General features: G+C 36.5%; 1 pseudogene; it reads left to right on the top strand.

The window, feature by feature from the left end:
* LOC106735511 (olfactory receptor 4C15-like) overlaps window positions 1-19,881 on the top strand; it is a 31,102-nt pseudogene that overhangs the window by 793 nt on the left and 10,428 nt on the right.

Raw genomic sequence — 19,881 nt, 5'->3', positions numbered from 1 at the left:
AAATATTTTACACCATGGTAACCCCATTGCTCAATCCTCTGATTTATACTTTGAGGAATAAGGACATGAAATATGCCATGAGTAAAGTGTGGAAAAGATTAAAGTTTTTTTCTGATGAAAAATAAAAGATTAAAGTTTAAAAATTAGGTGTGAAGAAGTAAAAATGATCTTAGACAAAAAGTTTTCCAATATACCTGGTACAGAAAGAGGTAAGGTAATAGTGTAGAAAAAGCTTCAAAATGTTTTCACTTTCATATCCCTCATTAATTTATTTGCAACTTAGTCACATTATGTGTAAAGAGAATTTTATGATTATTTGGAATCTAATAATTGAAAAAAATCAAAAGAAATTACATACTAGACTACTTGCTATTCACTATGTGTTTGAAAATCCTTTGTGGAGGGAGAACAAAAATATCTTCAAGCTTAGAAAAAGACTCCTACTCAAACTATTTCAAGTGGAAAAAACTAGGGCATCAAGTCTAAGTGACTTTTATGAGAGATATTCCATTTTCTGCTAGGATCCTAGATGGGGATGAAGAATGGAGCTAGCAAAGAAGAATTAGACAGAAATTGAAGAAAGACAATATCATGAAGTGATTGCACTATACTATGCTGTTTTGCTGGAAGACTTAGTAATGATTAGTAAGCCTGGCTATCTACCAAAAGCATCTCAGAAAAAAATGTGCACCTCAGTGTATGGCCTTTTACTTATGAATGGACTGGAAGAATCTTGAAAAAGTTCTTTGGCATGTCATTTTAAAGTTTTTGAGCCACAGTTTTCTCATCAGTTACATGGACTATGAAGTTGTGAAATTATAAAATTTCTGTAAAGGTTAAAAGATACAATATAAAAGAAAGAATCCCTGTTTCAGAGAATGTGTAAAATAAGTATTTATGTGTCCTTATTAATTCTTTTTAAAGGTGAAGAATGGAGACCCAGAGAAATGTTAGGAAGTAATTGCTGAATTCAGAAATAAAACTCTGAGACCATGTTGATCTCAATGAATGCATACACTTTGTCAACTGGACACCTTCCTGCCTTCACATTCCCAACTTTTATCTTAGCTTATTTAAAATAAAGAAAATGGAATTGTACTATCTTGCTTTAGTAGTTGTTCACTATTTCCCGATGTATTTACTTCTTACAACTTTTGATTTAATTAATGCAGTTTTCGTAGAGTCCATCTGAGTGTTAACCTGAAGTAATGCATGCTTCTTTCCTTATTTTTTTTCTTTCCTTCTTATAATTTTTCATTCTCTTTTCTCATTTAACTGTTCTTTGCCTCACAACCCTCTTTATTGCTATCCTCCAGCAGAAACTCAATGTAATAAAAATAAGTAATAAATAATCTGTTTTCTCTTTTATAGTAATCAGAGTTAATTAGAACTGTCAGTCCTTATAGCTATAGCATCCTTCGTTTATCACACTGGACTAATATTGCTTTAGTTGGAAGACTAAGAATCTTAATTTAGATGATGTAGTTTTATTAGAGATATATAGACAATTTGAAGTAGTAATTTTGAAATATTTACTCAAAGCAAATGAACCCAATTTAAATAACTAAATTTCAGAGAATCTTGTGGGAAACTTTTGTTTAACATATTTAATATATTAAAGATAGAACTCCATTTCTTTATCATTTTTGGAAGTTCATTAACCAATTAATTTCTTTTAGAGTGAGATTTACACTTTTGAAAAAAAAAAAACTTGGTGATCGCTTACACTTAAGTGAAATTTTTATGTAGTTAATAATTTTATTTATTTATTTTAAATATTTATTAATTTAAAATTTTAATTTATCCTTCTTCAACTTAATGAGAGAGAGAAAGGGAGAATAAAAAAATCAAGCCACCAGTTCTGGGACTCTAACCAAAGTCGGCCATGTGCGAATCCAGCACCTTAACCACTGTGCAATCAATTGGGCCCTATCATATTTACAAGTATTTAATCTTTCCAACTTGATAGCAAAAAAGGTAAAGATCATCTTTCCCTGCCTTGCATGACATATTTATGTATGTCTGTACTATATGTATGGTGACTAATGGGATGATATTATTTATTCATTGATGAATTGGTGATTATTCAGAATAAAAAAAGTATTTAAAACTCATTAAAATAAATTCTAGGTCATTTTATACTAATACTAAATGGCATAGAAATATACATATATATATATGCCATCTGTTGGCCTCAAGCATAGCAACATTTTAAGACAGAATAAAGATGGTAACTCCCAAATTGAATTAATAGACAATGCCGAAAAAGGCAAAATATCAATAGATTTGACTATAGAAAATGAAAAACTGAGTTTAAAATGTAAAAGAACCAGAACATTAACTCTCTAAAATAAACATAATTCAGAGTTGATGGAAAAAAAAGTAAAAAATAAAAACATATTATAATTGATAATCATAATTTTTATTCTAGTTACTAAAATAAATAGCATAATATGCAGGCAATGAGTTTATTAGAAATCTGTACCATGTTGCTGTATCTTTAGAAACAATGGAAAAAATTACCTGATCTGCAAATAAAAGGTATATTTAACCAACTGTATATACATACAGAATTCTGAAAAATCAGGAAGAATGTACATAGAACTAAAAGTTACCATGTAGAATGGAACTGAGAAATTATGAAGTTTATTTTGAAATTATATTCATTAATGTTTTATTATACATACTGTATTGTCTTAGAATTGGGGGGAGGGGAGAAGCCCCACTCAAGTAAGGTAACAAACACCATCATTTACAAGATGTAATTAGAAATGACAATGCTATGGTGAGCCCTTATTCCTGAGAATTTAAACATCAGTAAGTTTTCTGTGAACTTACAACAAATGCTCACATTAACTTTTAAATTACAGTATGCCTGAAAAAATTAAAATATTAACATTAATATGTTAAGAAGGAAAACCATTACCCAAATGTACATATTAGCTTAGATTTGAAGACACTGAAAATGCTGTTGCTCTGCAGTTTAATGCCATTTAATATTTCATCTTTTCAGAGATTTTATTTCAAATATAGGAACTTAATTTTTTTTCCAAACTGCAATGACTTTAAAGGATAAAATAATGTCACCTTCTTTCCAATTATAGGCATCCAGGGGGTCAGCATGTGAACTTTTACTTAGTACTGACAAAATAATTTACATGGGGGGATAATGAAAAGAGAACATCTGATTTCTTCTAATCATAATTCTATCCCTATTAAAAGAAGATTCCAGGGAAGTAGAAAAGAAAAACAGAAAATGATGCTGTTGCTATGAAATGGTGACTAATTTGATATAATTGAATGCAAGAGCATAATATAAACATTTATAATAATGAAAATGTAGATGCTTAATTATGCAGCATGCTTTGAGAAATTATGAAGTTTTGACGGTGCTATTTTTTTCTTTTATTTGATAGAAGACTGTGCAGTTGCAGGAGAGAGACAAAGAAAGAGAGAGGAAAAAAGAAAGAAAGAAAAACAACCCCCTAGAGGGCATACTCACATTGGGACCCTTCTCCTCCATTTCTCCCTCTTTTGGGGATTTTGGCACACATACACATGTATCCAGCCTATTGTTCAAGTAGCCAGTCTGGGACTCCAACCTTGTAGTCAGCCATGTGGGAGCCACTCCATGAGGGGGCCCCAGTAGGTACATTTTTATCCTGTAAACCTCTGTAAACTTGAAGGCTCTTTGATAATAATTTTTATAATTATGAGAATATATGTATTTATACCTTATTCCCTCAGAAAATTACTTTAATAAGATTATTAAAAATAACATAAATGAGAAGAGGCTTATTCAAAAATTATTATAAGACAAAAATTTAGTAGTAACTTAAAAACAAGTAGCAAAATTTATATTATGAGGGTGCAGGAGGTGTGTGGTGGTTAAGGCGGCTGGACTCCTATATGGCTGATCATGGTTTGAGTCTGACCTGGCAGCTTCCTTTCTCATTTTTCTTTCCTCTTTCTCTGTCTCTCTCTGATCAACTTCAAAAACATAAATAAATAAATAAAATAATAGCAATAAATAAATTTAAATTAAATAATTCTTTAAAAAATTATATTATGAAACTTTGATGTGTTACTATTGAGTTTCTAAAATGAATAATGTATTATGAATATTCTTTAGATTCATGGGAAAAGGCCTTTAACAGTCAAAAATGAAAATCAGAATGTAAAACTTAACAGTATGAGATTGAAATTATAAATAATGTTTGTATATAAATGAAAAATAGACTAGATAAAAGTAAAATTATAAAATGAAGTTAAAATTATAAATCGAATTATAAAATGAATATTAAAATTCTGAAGTACAATTTTTAAATTATATTTTGAGAGAAACAAATAATGGAAGATACAAAAACTTCTGGAAAGCCTAATTTAAAAACAAATTCTAAGTGGAGCCAATTTTCAGATTATGGCAATATAAGAAGTGGTACATCAAGTTGGATCCTTAGGATGTGAGACTCAATACCATTCGTCTACCATGTGAAAGAATTATTTTAAATATGCAGTAATTTTCTTTAATACGACCAACCTCAAAGAGCTATTCAAATATCTAATATATCTTGACTGAAAAATGAGTGATCACCATGAGCCAAGAGTCAGAGAAACAATGTCTTTTTTGAGAATAATTCTTTTATTTAACTTTATTTATTTTTTAATTTGATCAGAGAGTGAAAGAGCAAGAATGAGAAAGTGAGAAAGAGAAATAATGGGAAAGCAAGCCACCAAGTTTGGGACTAGAACCATGGTCAGCCATGTAGGAGTCCAGTGCCCTTAACCACCATGCCACCTGCTAGCCCCAAGAAATGCCTTTTTAAGGTTAAAATTTTTTTGAGAGAGACTTTTGCCATAGGGTACATGTGCTTGCTGGAGAGTCAGAGAGACAGAAAGCTAGAAATCATTCCCCAGGGAGATTGGTCATGCCTCAGTCCCTTCTCCTTCATTCTCCTCTTGGGATTTTGGGCATGCATGCATTCAGTATGAGTTTTATGCCACTGGGTCTGGGACTCAAACTCTAGTTGACTACATGGAAGTCCAACAATGTAACCATTATACTATCTGCTAATCCCGTTTTTAATGGTAAATTTTAATGAAGATATTCTAAAGGTCAAGAGAAATGAGCGCAAACTGATTTCTAAGTCAAGAAATTTCTTTTCTCAAAAGAGGATTTCCAAATATAATATCTTTCAATTATAGATTGATATTCTCTTTCAGTAATTGAGATGCACCTATTGTATAAGCACATATGTATCAGATACATATGATCCAGATAATACAATATTTACTAGAACCTGTTATGTGAATTAAAACCTTCAAAAAATTAAAATGGCTTGTTTACAGTTGTAGAACGAAGTCATTATGTCTCAGACCATAGCAGAGATCACACCTATTTTAAATTTTTTCTCTCCCCTAAAGTAATCCCCAAACAGGAGGACCTTGAGTCAATGCCCATCATTAAGACATGGGCATCAGAATTAAAAAACATTCCCAAGTGATAATAATCCATGAAACTTTGAGTGCCACTGAGTTATGTATGTTGATTTATTTAGAACATACATTTGTAATGGAGTCCAAGTGTATATATTTTAAAATAATTATTTTATTATATTTATTATTTTTTTTAATTCGACCAGAGAGAGAGAAAAATTGAGAAAGTGAGAAAGCAAACTGCTAGGTCCAGGACTTGAACTGTGGTCATCTATGTGGGAGTCCAAGGCCTTAACCACCACACCACCTGCTGGTCCCCTCAAGTTTACTGAAATTGTAAACCTACCTCTTGACCAATTTTCTTCAAAGATAAAGCATTTTTCAGCTGTATCCTTTCTACATTCATTGTAATCATGGAGCTGCATAGCTGACTGAGTTCACATGGTGCTAAAACAAGATGCCCTGCAAGACTGGCCCACGGGAAGGTTTTGTGTCCCTGACTAGAGATCTCCTGAGTACACTTGCCCATGATCCAGGGCTGGCTAGGGCTCTGGACTTTGAGTGGATTGCAGTGTCAAGACCCAATTGGGGGTGCTGTCACTGTGTCTCTCTTTCTTGTTCATGTAAATTGTATATAAATACACTTAAAGAAAACTCAATAGTAAGTCCAGAATTTTTTTTCCTTTTTTTATTTATTTTATTTTTTTGGTATATACTTTCAATCATATTGTTTGGCTGAGTACCCAAGATTTGAAGAGATTGCATGGATGTTTCTCCAGTTAGAGAGAGCCAGCTTTGTAATAGAGTATTTTAAAAGTGTGTTTGAATTTCTTATAAAAAAATAAACACATCTTTTTCATAACAGGTATATTGTCCAATCCACTTTTTCTACGTCTTTTGGGTCTATTCTAGGATATTCTATAATAAGTAGAATATCCTAAATTCTCAACCATTTATCTGAACTTTTCCTTACTTTCCTTGGTTTCTTGCTTATCCCCTCCATCTATTTACATGAGTGCTGTTTTCTCTCTCACAGCTCTCATGGCAAAGCCTAGGAATGGATTTCATTATGAATGCTTCTCATAGTGACTGGCAGCTCATATCTATCCTCCAGTTCATGATTATCCTAGTCTTTAATCTTTTTTCATTGGTAGAGGTTTTTGCCTTAGGGCACATATGTTCACTGGAGAGAGACAGAAATAGTAAGAAACAAAGTGAGAAATCACCCCCCAGGAGGGTGGACTTGTTGCAATCCATTCTATTCCATTTTCCTCTTGGGATCTTGGATACGCATGCACACATGCTTGGTGTGAGTTTCAAGCCACTGAGTCAAGGACTCGAACTGCAGTTCGCCATGTGGGAGTCCATCAACGCAACCACTATGGTATCTGCTGGTAACACCTAGTCTTTAATTTCAATCTTACTATACCAGACTCCACTCTTCCTTATAAAAGTCATCAACTGCTTCTAGGGTCATTCCACCTTATCCCTTAGAGTTGCCATTTCTTTGCTCACTGTCACTCAACAAAATTCTACCATACTTCTTGGTGATGTTAGTATGCACAGAGTGGGTACTATGGATCCTACCTTCTTCTGGGAACCTTGTCACTGAATATAAACTGCTGATTATTATAGTCATACCTACACTTTGTCATTGCCATTATCTCAGTCTCATATCTACTAATTTTTAGCCATATCTTTATTATTTCCAACTTTTTTTCTATTAAGACCACAAAATTCTTTAACCCACTGGGACATACAAACCATATTCCTGCCAACTTTTCCCATGAACCCAGACATGCTCCTGACTAGGAATCTCTACACAGGTTGCTCTCTGTGTCTCCCTTATCGATCCTTCAGGTGTTTGCACTCACTTGCTTCAGTTGATTATTCAAGTGTCTTTTCAGTAACGGAATTTCTGATTACCTCGTAGAACTGCAAATCTCATGCACCAACATTGTGTGATTCTGATCCCTCCATTTCTGTTTAATTTTTGTTTTTATACTTATTATCACATAATACGTCATTCAGTGTGGTTATTTATCTTCCTTATTGTGTATTCACTGAAATGTAATTTATATGAAGGCTGGGATATTTGTCTAAAAAAAAACAAAAAGAAACTAAAACTTTACCATTAAATTCCCAGTACCTGAGATAGTACCAAGCATATACTAAGTAGTCAATAAATGCTTGTTTTTTTTTTAGTTTTTGTTTGTTTGTTTTGCTTTTGGGTGTATATGCTCACTGGAGAGACAGAGAGATAGACACACACACACACACACACACACACACACCCCAGGGAGAATGGCCACACTGCAATCCCTTCTCCATTTTCCTCTTTGGATTTTGGGCAAACATGTTTATGTTCCTGACATGAGTTTTAATCCCCTGAGTCCAGGACTCAGACCATGTTTGACTACATGGGAATCCAGCAACATAACCATTATACCATCTGCTGGACCCAATAAATATGTGAATGAATAAATTAATGATAATAAAAATATATTGGCTTCTATTTCTTGGTGAGATCCAATAACTCATGGCCCAAAATGTTTTTGTTGTAAACAAGTAGAAAAATCAAGTACAATAGATAAAGCACCCATATAAGGTACTAACTAGAGACCTGTTGCGGCCACAAAAACTGAAAGGAAGAAGACTCCAGAGAGATCTTAAAAAAGTGAGTTGAATTCTGTGATCACTTTTCTCCTAGAAGCATGTGTTGATCTGAGGTGTGGACAAGAGGTTGAGAACCTTGCCTTTGCCCAGGGTGGTCACTTCTGGAAGTAGTGGGGAAGCAGGTGCTTAAGGTGCTGTATAAGGTCAAGAATGGGTTCAAGTACTGAACCTCGAAGCTTGAAACTCATGCTTGGTGTGTGTACCCAAAATTCAGAGAGGAGAATGGAAGCAAAGGGATTGTGGTGTGGCCATCCCCCCAATCTGGGGGGTGATTTCTCATTTTCTGTCTCTCTGTCTCTACAGCAAGTACATGTGCCCTATAGCAAAAATATTAAAAAAAAAAAAAAAAGTAAAGTCTGATGACAGGTTCACCAAGAAGCATTCAGTTGATCCTCCCAACATTAGCAATGGGAATGTCAGCTGCTTTGTGACTTGGCTTCTTTTTTCTGGAATCTTAACTGTCACACCAGAAGTGAGTGAATCTTTGAATATTCTATGGAGTAATAGATGGTGAATACCAGGGCATCCTAGTATATCTGGAAGGTCCCAAGAATCTGAAGCCTTATTGGATATCAGAAAAGATTCCTCTGTTTCCTTCCCTCAGGATTTTTTCTCATCCACTGACAAAGGAGTGTTCCTCCTCAGGATGTTCTCAGTCTCAGTGACTGATGATCCTGAGTGACATATTGAGGAATATGCTGTTATGTGTTAAAGGGAATCATACCACTATTTCCTCTCTTTCTCCTTGTTCTACAGGTCTTATAAAACCTCAGGTTATCTCTGATAATTATATGAATATGTAAAATAATCACAAAGTAGACTAAAGAAAGCTCAGATTATTTAGAAGCTCGCTTTTCTGAATTTGAGACCCATTTTTCATACCACATTCAGGACGTAATAGTATTTGGTTGATTGGATTCATAAAAATGGAGGTTGGAAACAAAATTGAAATTCTCTATCAGAATAGAATGTTATGCAAAGACAATTTGAAGTTAACCACAGATTGTACCAATGAAAGTAATGCTGCTAAGGGCCCTGGTAATCACTGCAGCCTTATTTCTTCTTTCTCATTTCAACTGAATTTCCATCCCTCACTTCTCCTCAAATAAAGTCATATAAGAGTTGCAGGCCCTGACCCTGCTTGCAGGGGAATGAGACAAATGCTCTGGCCAAGCTCTGGTTTCTTTCTCCTTTGGGAAGGTCTAAAAAAGATTTGACTACATCAGTCCTTTTAGAAGTCCCCAGTGACTGGGACCAGCAGATGGCCTAAGGTTACGTAACTACATTCCAACCAAGTGTATTGGACTGCAGTTCCAGTCACAGACCTGGTGGCTTAAAGCTCATGATGGGTGCATGTGCATGCATGTCCAAAATCCCAAGAGAAGAATGGGGGAGAGGGAATTGAGTAATGGCCATCCCCCTTGGAGGGTGATTTCTCACTTTCTGTTTCTCTGTCTCTGTCTTTCCAGTGAACACATGCACCCTATAGAGAAAAATCTTCTTAAAAAGAAAAAAAAAAAAAAACAGTCCCCAATGACCAAGTATGAATCCGGTGACAGAGTATAGAATGGTGTGGTACCTGATTCAGGATAAGGTACTGCCCCTATGCTCCTCCCAGTCTGCTATGCAATGACAGGCCTGATTATACAATAGCTGAGCAAAGAAAATGAGAATAAAGCAAGGCCTTTTCTCCCTTTTTGTAGATGAGTAGTGCATCCTCAACTGCATGGAATAAAACCTAATTCCCTGGATTGTCTCCTGAAATTCTGGGACTCCTTTGAGCCTGAGACATTGAGAAAAAAACAAAATCTGATTTTCTTTTTCACGTGGGCCTGACCACAATATAAGTTAGATGGGACAGCCTGATCACCAGAGGGAAGTATTAATTATAACATTATTTTATAATTAGTTCTTTTTTTGTGGTAGATTGGAAAAATATTCAAAATTGCCTTAGGTCCAAGTTTCCTTTGTCCTTAGAGAAAATCCTCTGCTCACCTGAGGCTGCTTGCTCCCTCCTAGCCTCACTGCAAGAGCCTAGCCCCACCTTGCAGGAGTTCATTAGAGATAAACCTCTGAAAGAATTAATACTCTCACATACCCAAATACCAACTCTAATCTGCTTTCTGAGGCCCCTCCAGAGACAACTTCTTGCCCACGTTTGTTTGGCAACAGCTACTTCTAGATGTTCTAATAGGGACAGAGAAGAGACCAAAGAGAGGAAGCAAAGACAGAAGGTAGAAGTGGTAATTTTGTTGGCAGCCTTACAAATCAAACCTACCCCTTGAGGCACTCAGAAAGACTCCTCTATTTGTTACCAGTACTGACAGGCTGAATATATGGTAAGGGATTGCCAAAAGAAGAACGTAAGTCTGCTTGCCCCATGCACACAATACGTCAAGGAGAGGACAGCAGGTGGTTAAGTTGCTGGACTCCCACATGGCCAACGCTCAGTCCAAGCCTCGGACCCAGTGGCTTTAAAATCAAGCCAAGTGCATGTGTGTGCATGCCCCAAATCCTGAGGGGAATGGAGGAGAAGGAATTGTGACCTGGTCATTTCCTCTGGGGGTGGGGGGTGATTTCTCACTTTCTCTCTCTATGTCTTTCTCTGGCAAATAACTCCACCCTGACCATTCAGAAAAGTCCAGATATTTTGTCTCAAGTTGTAGAAATTTGTCACATTTTCTCTCATTCTCTGTCAACTTATCCATTTTAGTATAACCCCTATCCTGTAGAGGGCCTTCAATTGACAATAGAGGATTATGATGGCCTAATATGAAGGCCATAACTTAGACATTATGGATGAATTTTTCATTCACCATAAATCCAAGTATCTTAAAGATATTGGATCATAACTGCTTTTTGGTCCATATGGCACTGACATCTTACACCAACTCTCTTTTTGTGTGTAGAAAGGCATCAGTACTCAAGAGTTTCTGAAAAACAATCTCTCGGGCATAGGCTACTTGCCTCATAACATAAAAAAAGAAAATGAGATTGGACACAACTTTGGACACATGCACCTGCAAGGTCCCTACAAAATCACTTTCCTTACTTAAGGGATGATCTCTTTTGTGTAACCAGACTTCTTGTTATGAAATACCTGCAAATATTAAGGGACCCTATGCTGTGGACAAAGTCTTGACCCTTTTTCATCCTCTACCAGTTTACCCTTTAGAACTAGACAAAGAAGATCAATAGATCTAAATCCTAATTATTATGACAGTTATCCATTTCTCTTTCAAAACAAAATAGATGTCATGGTTTTAAGACTTATTTGAGTTCTGATTGGCTGTGGAGGTAGACTTAAAGTAAACTCCCTCATGATACTAATGATACTAATGTCAGCAGTCTATGACCTACTATCACCCTGCTTACTACACCTTCTTTGTGGAGTTGGGGTAAGGAATTATATGAGGATGGAGGAGAGGAAAGCAAAACTCCTTAATGAAATCCTAGAACAAACTTACTCTCTACCCTTACTGTGGTACTTCTGTCATCCTTGTACCACAGGTTTTTCTCAGTCACAACCCCTGATTATTCTTCCTTTTAAGATTCTACTTGATATACACTTGGGCCTATTCTACCTATCCTTTGCCGACATTTATTTTTCTATAGCCACAGCTTCCAGATTAATTGTGAATGTTTCCTCAGAAGATGGCCATTTCCTAAAATGAGTGCCTGACTCAGGTCTTTGCAGCCCAGGTTTTGGGGGCATAGAGATCTTTGTGCTCATCCTCATGGCCTTTGTTCACTACATAGCCATTTGCAAGGCCCTGCAATGTACAACTTTTACGAAGTGACATGTCTTAGATATTTTTTGTGATTTTTTCCTGGGTGGGATCTTGTATTCATTCTTTTTTTTTCTCTTTTTCTTTCTTCCATTTTTCTTTTTTCCTTCTTTCCTTCCATACTTCCTTCTTTCCTTCCTTCCTTCTTTCCTTTCTTTCTTCCTTCCTTATTGTTTTTCAATGTGCTATATGGTGTGTATGTTCACAGAGAAAGAGCAAGAAAATGAAAAAGTAGGATGACCATATCGCAATCCCTTACTCATTCTCCTTACAGGATTTTGCTCACACACAAACACACACACACACACACACACACACACACACACAGTGATTTCCAAGTGGCCAGGTCCAGGGTTCAAACCACATAGTTGGCCTTGTGGGACCCAGAACCTTAACCTCCATGTCACCTGCTGGCCTCCTGGCCTCCTGTGTCCTTTCTTTAGCACAGATTTTCTGATCTTTGAGATTGTCCTCCTCTGGCAGCAATGTGATTCACTGCTATTTCTGTGATTTGGATCCCTTGTTGAAACCTGTCTTGATGGACACTTGCATGACAAATTTGCTAGTATGTGTATATATGAACAAAAGAGGGATTAGCAGGTACATGGAAATTGCATATGGTGAAAAAGCTTGGCATGAATTTCAAAAACATTTTTAACCAAAATAAACTTACACTTTGATCCTATTTTCTCACAAACTTTGAATTCCTTTAATATACATGTGTGTGCACTTGTGTGTATACATATCATGTGCACTGTGTGTTTATACACACATATACATAAACAAATACCTATTCTGATAGGACTGCATTAGACTATGATGCTTAAAACTCATAATCATTTTGAGCACTATAAGATGCCCTGACTTGAATTCTATTCAAATATGGCCATCCTCACATTGTAATTTTGCTTCCTGTATGAATATTTCTTCAGAAAGAAATGTACTAATAACAGAATTATTGTATAAGAGCACCACCAATTCCTTTCTCAGATGGATGTTTCTAGGAGACGCTATCTTGGAAAACTACCTGAATCTGAATCATTAGGGACAACTACATTGTTGGGTCTCCAAACTGTGATAAAGGCTGAAAAGTTTAATGACAACCAGATCCACATTAGAAAACCCTTCAAAACTCAATAAAAGATGAGAGAGCGAGGACATGAAAGGCAGCATCAGCCAGCCTGCTGCCCTCTAGGGTCTTTCACATTGTTCTTCACACATCAGTGGGGAGAAAGCCATGAGAGGGACTGGGAGCTGCAATATGCAGAAGGGAGGGTGAGGTGCAGGTATGAGTAACAGAGAGAAAAGGTGAAATAAAAGAGGTATTTTTTCCCTTGTGGAGATGTGCTCTATCTTCCTAATATTTTCATATCACTTCAGGTTATGTGAGGATTCGCAGGAAGAAGCTAAGTTTCAGGATATTCCGTTATTCTAGAATAGATTAGCTTCCCCAGCTGCCATGATTATCTAGGTACCAAAGTTGATGAATGAAGACTTTCCCCGCTTTTGATAGTACCCAAAAACTCAAATTTAAAAAAAAAATCAAGGGGAAAAAGAGAGAAGCAAAGCATTTAAGGGACACAAAAATGGAAAATTGTATGTTGATGATAATGTGTATGACGATATCTTCTGGACTAATATACAGTATATTCATGCTGGAAAAAATTATTTTACAAGCTATTATGCAGTGTTTGAATATATAAAATAATTTTAGTGATAAATAAAATAAATAATTTTTTAAAAAATTCAAGACTGGGAGTGGTGGTTTATGTCTGTCATTCCACCTTCTCAGGATGCTAAGCCAGGAGGATCAGAAATTCCAGGTCTCCATGGGGAAAAGAGAGAAACTCTGCATCTCTGTCTAAAAATAAACAAAGCAAAACCTTCAAAATTCAGATGTATTGAAAATATTTGTGAATTAAAGCACATCTCATACAATGTTCTTCTACTTTGAACTTTTCATTTCATATGAGAATTCTTTAAGCTGTATATTCACTTTTTTTTCCTTAGGGAGATATTTTTGCTATAGGGCACATCATTTGGTTGAGAGACAGAGACAAAAAAAAAAAAAAAGTGAGAAATCACCCCCAGGGGGATGGCCATGCCACAATTCCTTCTCCTACATTCTCCTCTCAGCATCAGAGGCATGCATGCACACTCTCCTAGCGTGAATTTTAAGCCACTGGGTCTCAAAAAAAAAAAAAGAAAAAGAAAAAGTCTTTTTCCTAGTCTGTGATTTTGGAGATAGGTTTTGAACATTAGCTAACCACATTCCCAGTCACCAATTTCCTGAATAGGTCACCTTTTTTTCCTCCAACACTTGTCCTGGACTAAAACTCAAACCACAGACAACCATGTGGGAGTCCAGCGACGTAACCATTACACCATCTCCTGGGCCCCTGTATTTTCACTTTTAAAATAATCAAATATATAACATAATACACTTTCATCATCCCCACCACATAATCTCACACATACTATATGCTATTTCACTACCTGTATTTGTGATTCCAATCACATAGCCTTAAACAGTAGTAGTGTAAGTAATATAGACTAATAAAAAAATGCTATACTTTGTTATTATATTATATTTCCATCAACTGAATATAAAAATATCATAATGCTGAATGGAACATATCCCAAAATACTGATGCTTTCCAGTTTTGAGGCCCTCCAGTCTCTAAAAAGTCTCAACAAAATTATGATTAGCTCTTAAAAGCCAAGTACTAAATAAGACTGACTGTGCCAAAGGAAAACAAAACAAAACAATAACAAAACCAAAAACAAGTTATAGGCCCAGTGGTGTTGGATTTAATATGGTCTTCCTTTTTATTTGTAGTTAAGCTACAGAATATCTCATGCTAAGTTTCTTGGAGTTTCACTTAGAAAGTCCCCTCCATTAAACACACACATCCATGTGCGCCTGTTCCTCCCTCTCCCACCACACACACACACACACACACACACACACACACACACACACGGAGCTTGAGGGCAGGGACATCTCTGTGAGGGTTTTCATAAAGCTATTCAAATTAATCACTTGCCACCTCACATTCTGATCATATTTTCTATTCTTTATCTAATTGTAGGAATTTGTATATTTATCATTCCATTTGGTATGAAATAGGCCTTTTCTTTATATATTTGGGCTGCTACAACAAAACCTGGGCAGCTTAAAAGCACAGACGACATTTATTACTCAAAGTTCTAGAACTTATAAAGTCAAGTTCAAAGTTCCAGCTGATTTAGGTCTGCTGAGGGAACCCTTCCTGGTCCATTGACTGCAGTCTTCTTGCTGTAACTTCACATGTCTGAAGAAACAGGCATCTCTCTGAGACATTATATTTTTTAGGTTTTTTTCCCATAGGGAATATGTGCTTACTAGAGAGAGACAGAGACAGTGAAAGCAAAAAATCACCCTCTTAGGGGAATGGCCATGCCACAATTCTTTCTATTTCATTCTTCTCTCAGGATTTTGGGCATGCAAGTGCACATGCCTGGAGACACTGGGTTTGAGACTCAAACTGTGGTACGTCATGTGGGAATCCAGTACTCCAACAACTATGCCACCTGGTGGTCCCTCTGAGACATTTTTTAAAGGTATCTATCACATTACCTTCATGTAAGGATTTCAGCAGAATTTTTGGAGGACATAAATATTTAGACCTAGACCATGGCAGACATTTAGCGATATGGATACACTTTGAAATTCCTCCTCTAGAGCGTCTAGTCATAATTTCACTTTTGGGTGATGCACTGGTAACAAGCTGTTTAACTGAAGCTGGACCTACATGGAAGATTCTGGATTGGGTTCTCTGGTTGGCCTTTATTGGCAGGGCCTGAACCTGTGATCCTGGCTTTCTGGGAAGGGCAACAGAGAGTCTGGAGAATAGGGGAGGGAAGGGATTGAGGTATGAGACCTTATTAACCATTTTTTCTCTCTCCCTTTTTCTCTATCTCTAACAGAAGAAAGAAATAAACTTGTTTAAAAATTCATTTTGGCATCTTGTCTCTGAGAATTAGTAATTTGTCAATAACTTACATCTGCTCTAGAATTAAAAATAATTTATTTTCATCCAGAAAGATATTTTATCATTTTCCTATTTGAGAAATATCTGTCCCTCACATAAAGGACAATTTTATAGACTTTGAGAAAACTTCAAAGTGAATTTGGCAGAGACTGACATTAGGAAGGAGTAATGAGTAAAAAGGAAAGGTGATTACTCCAAGCATAGGAGTAGGGGGAGCAAAAGGGGTCTGAGAGTCCAGCAGGTAGAATGGTGGTTAAGGATGCTGGACTTCCACATGGACTACTGCAGTTCGAGTCCTGGACTTTGCAACTCTCTCTCTTTCTCTCTGTCTCTCCCTCTCTGGTCTAATTAAATAAAGAAATAAGGTTAAATAAATTCATTCTTTAAATAAAGAGGTCAGAAAAATCGATCTATGACTAGGCAATGAAAAGAAAGAAATCACGAAGTGACCCCATGGAAGATTTCACTCTGCTCCTACAAGGTCCTTTATGATTTGCACGGTGAGGGGTCCTGCCATCAGGTGTGAGGCTTCTACACACAGAAAATGAATTTCAGAATTCTAAAGAATATCCCCACTTGGTTATCATTACAATTGGCATAGGTAGCGCTGATGGTACCAGTCATTTCAAACAGTTGGGTAACTAATGGCTAAGTAGATCTGGGAGGAAGACAACCAGTCATGGAATCTGAGGGAGTTTAGAGATCTCTTGCCCACCCACTTTCTCCACACTGAGTCAGTAGAGGCTTGCATCAGAAGCTAGAATGATAGGTGAGTATAACTGGACTAAGGAATAACAAAAGTGTCGTGCATCCTAAATGTACCCTTAGCCTCCAGACTAGTATGACATAAATTAACTATCAGAAAAGAAGGGGTTATTTTACTCAGATATTCCAGGAAATGTAGAGGTTGCCTTTTATATGAGTAAGGTACTCCTCCCCAGAACTATCACTATTGTCAGGAAGATGCTCTTTTCTGATTTTCCAAGCTTAGCTCGCATTCCTACCCTTGAATTATGGGTAAGGATACCAAATGGACCATGTGGTCTAGGAATAGAAGGGTAGGTCTATTGTGAAAATAAAAAGAAGGAAGGAAATAAGAAAGAAAGAAAAAGAAAGAAAGAAAGAAAGAAAGGAAGAGAGAGAAGAAAGAAAGAAAGAAAGAAAGAAAGAAAGAAAGAAAGAAAGAAAGAAAGAAAGAAAGAACAAAGGAAGGAAGAAAGAAAGAAAAAAGAGAGAAAAAAGTTACACAACAGGCAATATAGATATAGATGATATAAATATATAGATAGATAAGTAGATATATACTCACTCTGCATTATCCATTTCCACAATTACTTTCTGAGATTCCTAGGGCAGCTGATGCTCTCATGGCTGCCTCCTGGCTCTAAAGTAGTTTTATCTAAGTTAGAGAAGTGAATCTCATTCTCAAGGTGCTTTATTTCTATGTAAGAGGAGATTGTCAGTATGTACTTGTTTATCAGATCCTTCACTGCCCTCTATCCAAACACTGCTGTCACAGGGTCCACTCCGCACTACTGTGCTTTGGAAGTGGATCCCTCATGGCCAACCTTGGTACCTGCCTTCCCAAAATCCTAATGGGAAGAAATGGAGCCAAAAGGATTACTACATGACCATGCTCTATTGTGGGGTGTTTTTTCTCCATCCCTCTCTGGCTAGTGCTAGCAATTTCTGGCAACTGAAAAAAAAGAAGAAGACGAAGTCAAAGAAAAAAAGAAATAAATCATTGTTGTAATAAATATACATACCCTGATGTAAATGGCACCCCTTTGTAGGCTCACAGTATGTAGGTCACGTTCTCACACATCTGCAGCAGCTTTGGGTCCTCCCTTTAGGCAGAATCAGTCTCTTTGCTGATGCAGTTCTACTCCATGTTATGGAAACTCACACTCCACCAGGAAGATGCTTCTCTCTCAGGAACATTCCTCCTCTGGATGTAGTCTCTCAGAACCACTGATAACAATGCTGTGGCTGCAGCAGTTTAAAAGGAATCCTACTGAAGTGTTCCATGACATGTTCACCTTTAGTCTCACCTCACCTCCAAATGAGAGTCATCGTACCATTCACACAATGTTGTAGTTCATTCTTTGTTGCTAATAGTAGATTATCACAGACTGGGTAACTAATAAAGAACAACGGTTTATTTAGTTCATGGACTTGGAGGCCTAAGGTGGAGGGACTACATGCAGTGAGGGCCTTCTTGCTAGTGGGGACTCTCTGCAGAAACTCAGGCAATGCAGGACATCACATGATGAGAAGAGCGTATGCCAGCTGATCTCATTCCCTCTTCTCAAAAAGTCATCAACAGGGAGTAGCAGATGGTGTAATGGTTATATCACTGAACTCCCACACAGTTGGCTGTGGTTCAAGCCCTGGACCTGGTAACTTTAAAAAGCTCATGCCGGGCATGTGCACGCACACTTTTGTGTGTGCATACCCAAGATCCTAAGAGGAGAACAGAGAAGGGATTGCAGTGTAGTCACCCCATGTCTGGGGGGAAGGGTGATTTCTTGCTTTCTGTATATTTCTCTCTGGCAAGTTATAGCAAAAAAATCTCTGTCTATAAAAACAAACAAACAAACAAAAAAATCACTCCATTATGGGACCCACTCTGATGACAGTATTTAATCAAATCATAATCAAATCATTTCCTAAACATCTCACTTTTTAATACCATAATTAGATTAATTTACCACCCTCTTAATATAGCATTCCAATAATAATCAAATTTCAACATAGATATTTGGTGGACATAGTCAAAGCATAGGAGACAGTTTCTATTTATTTTATACAATATTATGCCAGGAAAGATCATTAGTTATTATTATTCATAATCATTTTCTAATCTCATGGTATTTTTGTCTCCCTTTTTCTTTCCTTCTCTCCTTATCTCCTTCCTTTCTTTCTTTCTTTCTTTCTTTCTTTCTTTCTTTCTTTCTTTCTTTCTTTCTTTTTCTTTTTCTTTCTTCCATTTTAGAAAACAACATGGTGGTTTCTCAAAAATTGAACACAGAATTACCACATAATCCATCAATCTAACTTCCTATTATATATCCAGAGGTATTAAAATCAGTATATAAAAGAAAGATATCATCACTCTCATGTTTATTGCAGAATTACTTAGAATAGCCAACATATGGGAACAACTTACATGTCCATCAGTGGATGAATGGATTAATAATATATGGCCTATATACACAATAGAATACTACATCATTTTGAAAAAAAGGGATTTTTGTAAGTTGCCGCAACATCAATGAATTTGGAGATCATTATGTTAAGAGAAGGAAATGTTTAGGATGGGGGAAATAATGGGATATTTTGGTGATAATGGGGATGATCTCATAGGGAGAAAAAGCTGCTATGGAGGAAGAGGGGAGAATTATCAGACCATTGCTTTTATGGGACAAGAGGTCATGTGACCTACACACCAGTGGAGTGGCTTGAGTGTAGCGAGAAGACCTATGGGGAGCATGATTCTGTGGTAATAGGCTGGGGCTCTATTCATGCAGAAACAGAAAACAGATGCTGGAAAGTAGGCATAGAGGGTGACATGACTTTGTACAAAAAAATGTTCTGATGGGTTCATGATTTCTCTGTAACTAGAAAGAAAAGTTGTGGATTGAAACTGAGGAAAGAGAAGGGCTTTTTGGGATTTTGAAGATAGAAGAAAGGGTGTGAAACAATGTTTAATGACAAGGAGAGAAGAATCAGACTGTGGACCCATAGTGTGATGCTGCAGCAGTGAGGGCTCACTTGAGATCCAGGTGATGAGTTCCTGTGGTCCCATGGCCACTCTCAGTAGGATGAAACTGAACTTGGTTAAGAATTCACTAGCTATTTTTTAAAAGAATTATTTACTTAATTATTAATTCATAATAATAATCATTTGCTATGGGGCACATGCACTCATTAGAGAGAGACAGAGG

Source organism: Tupaia chinensis, unplaced genomic scaffold, assembly GCF_000334495.1.
Source record: "Tupaia chinensis unplaced genomic scaffold, TupChi_1.0 Scaffold000417_1, whole genome shotgun sequence".
In the NCBI taxonomy this organism is placed as follows: domain Eukaryota; kingdom Metazoa; phylum Chordata; class Mammalia; order Scandentia; family Tupaiidae; genus Tupaia; species Tupaia belangeri.
This window is presented reverse-complemented; position numbering and strand designations above follow the sequence as displayed.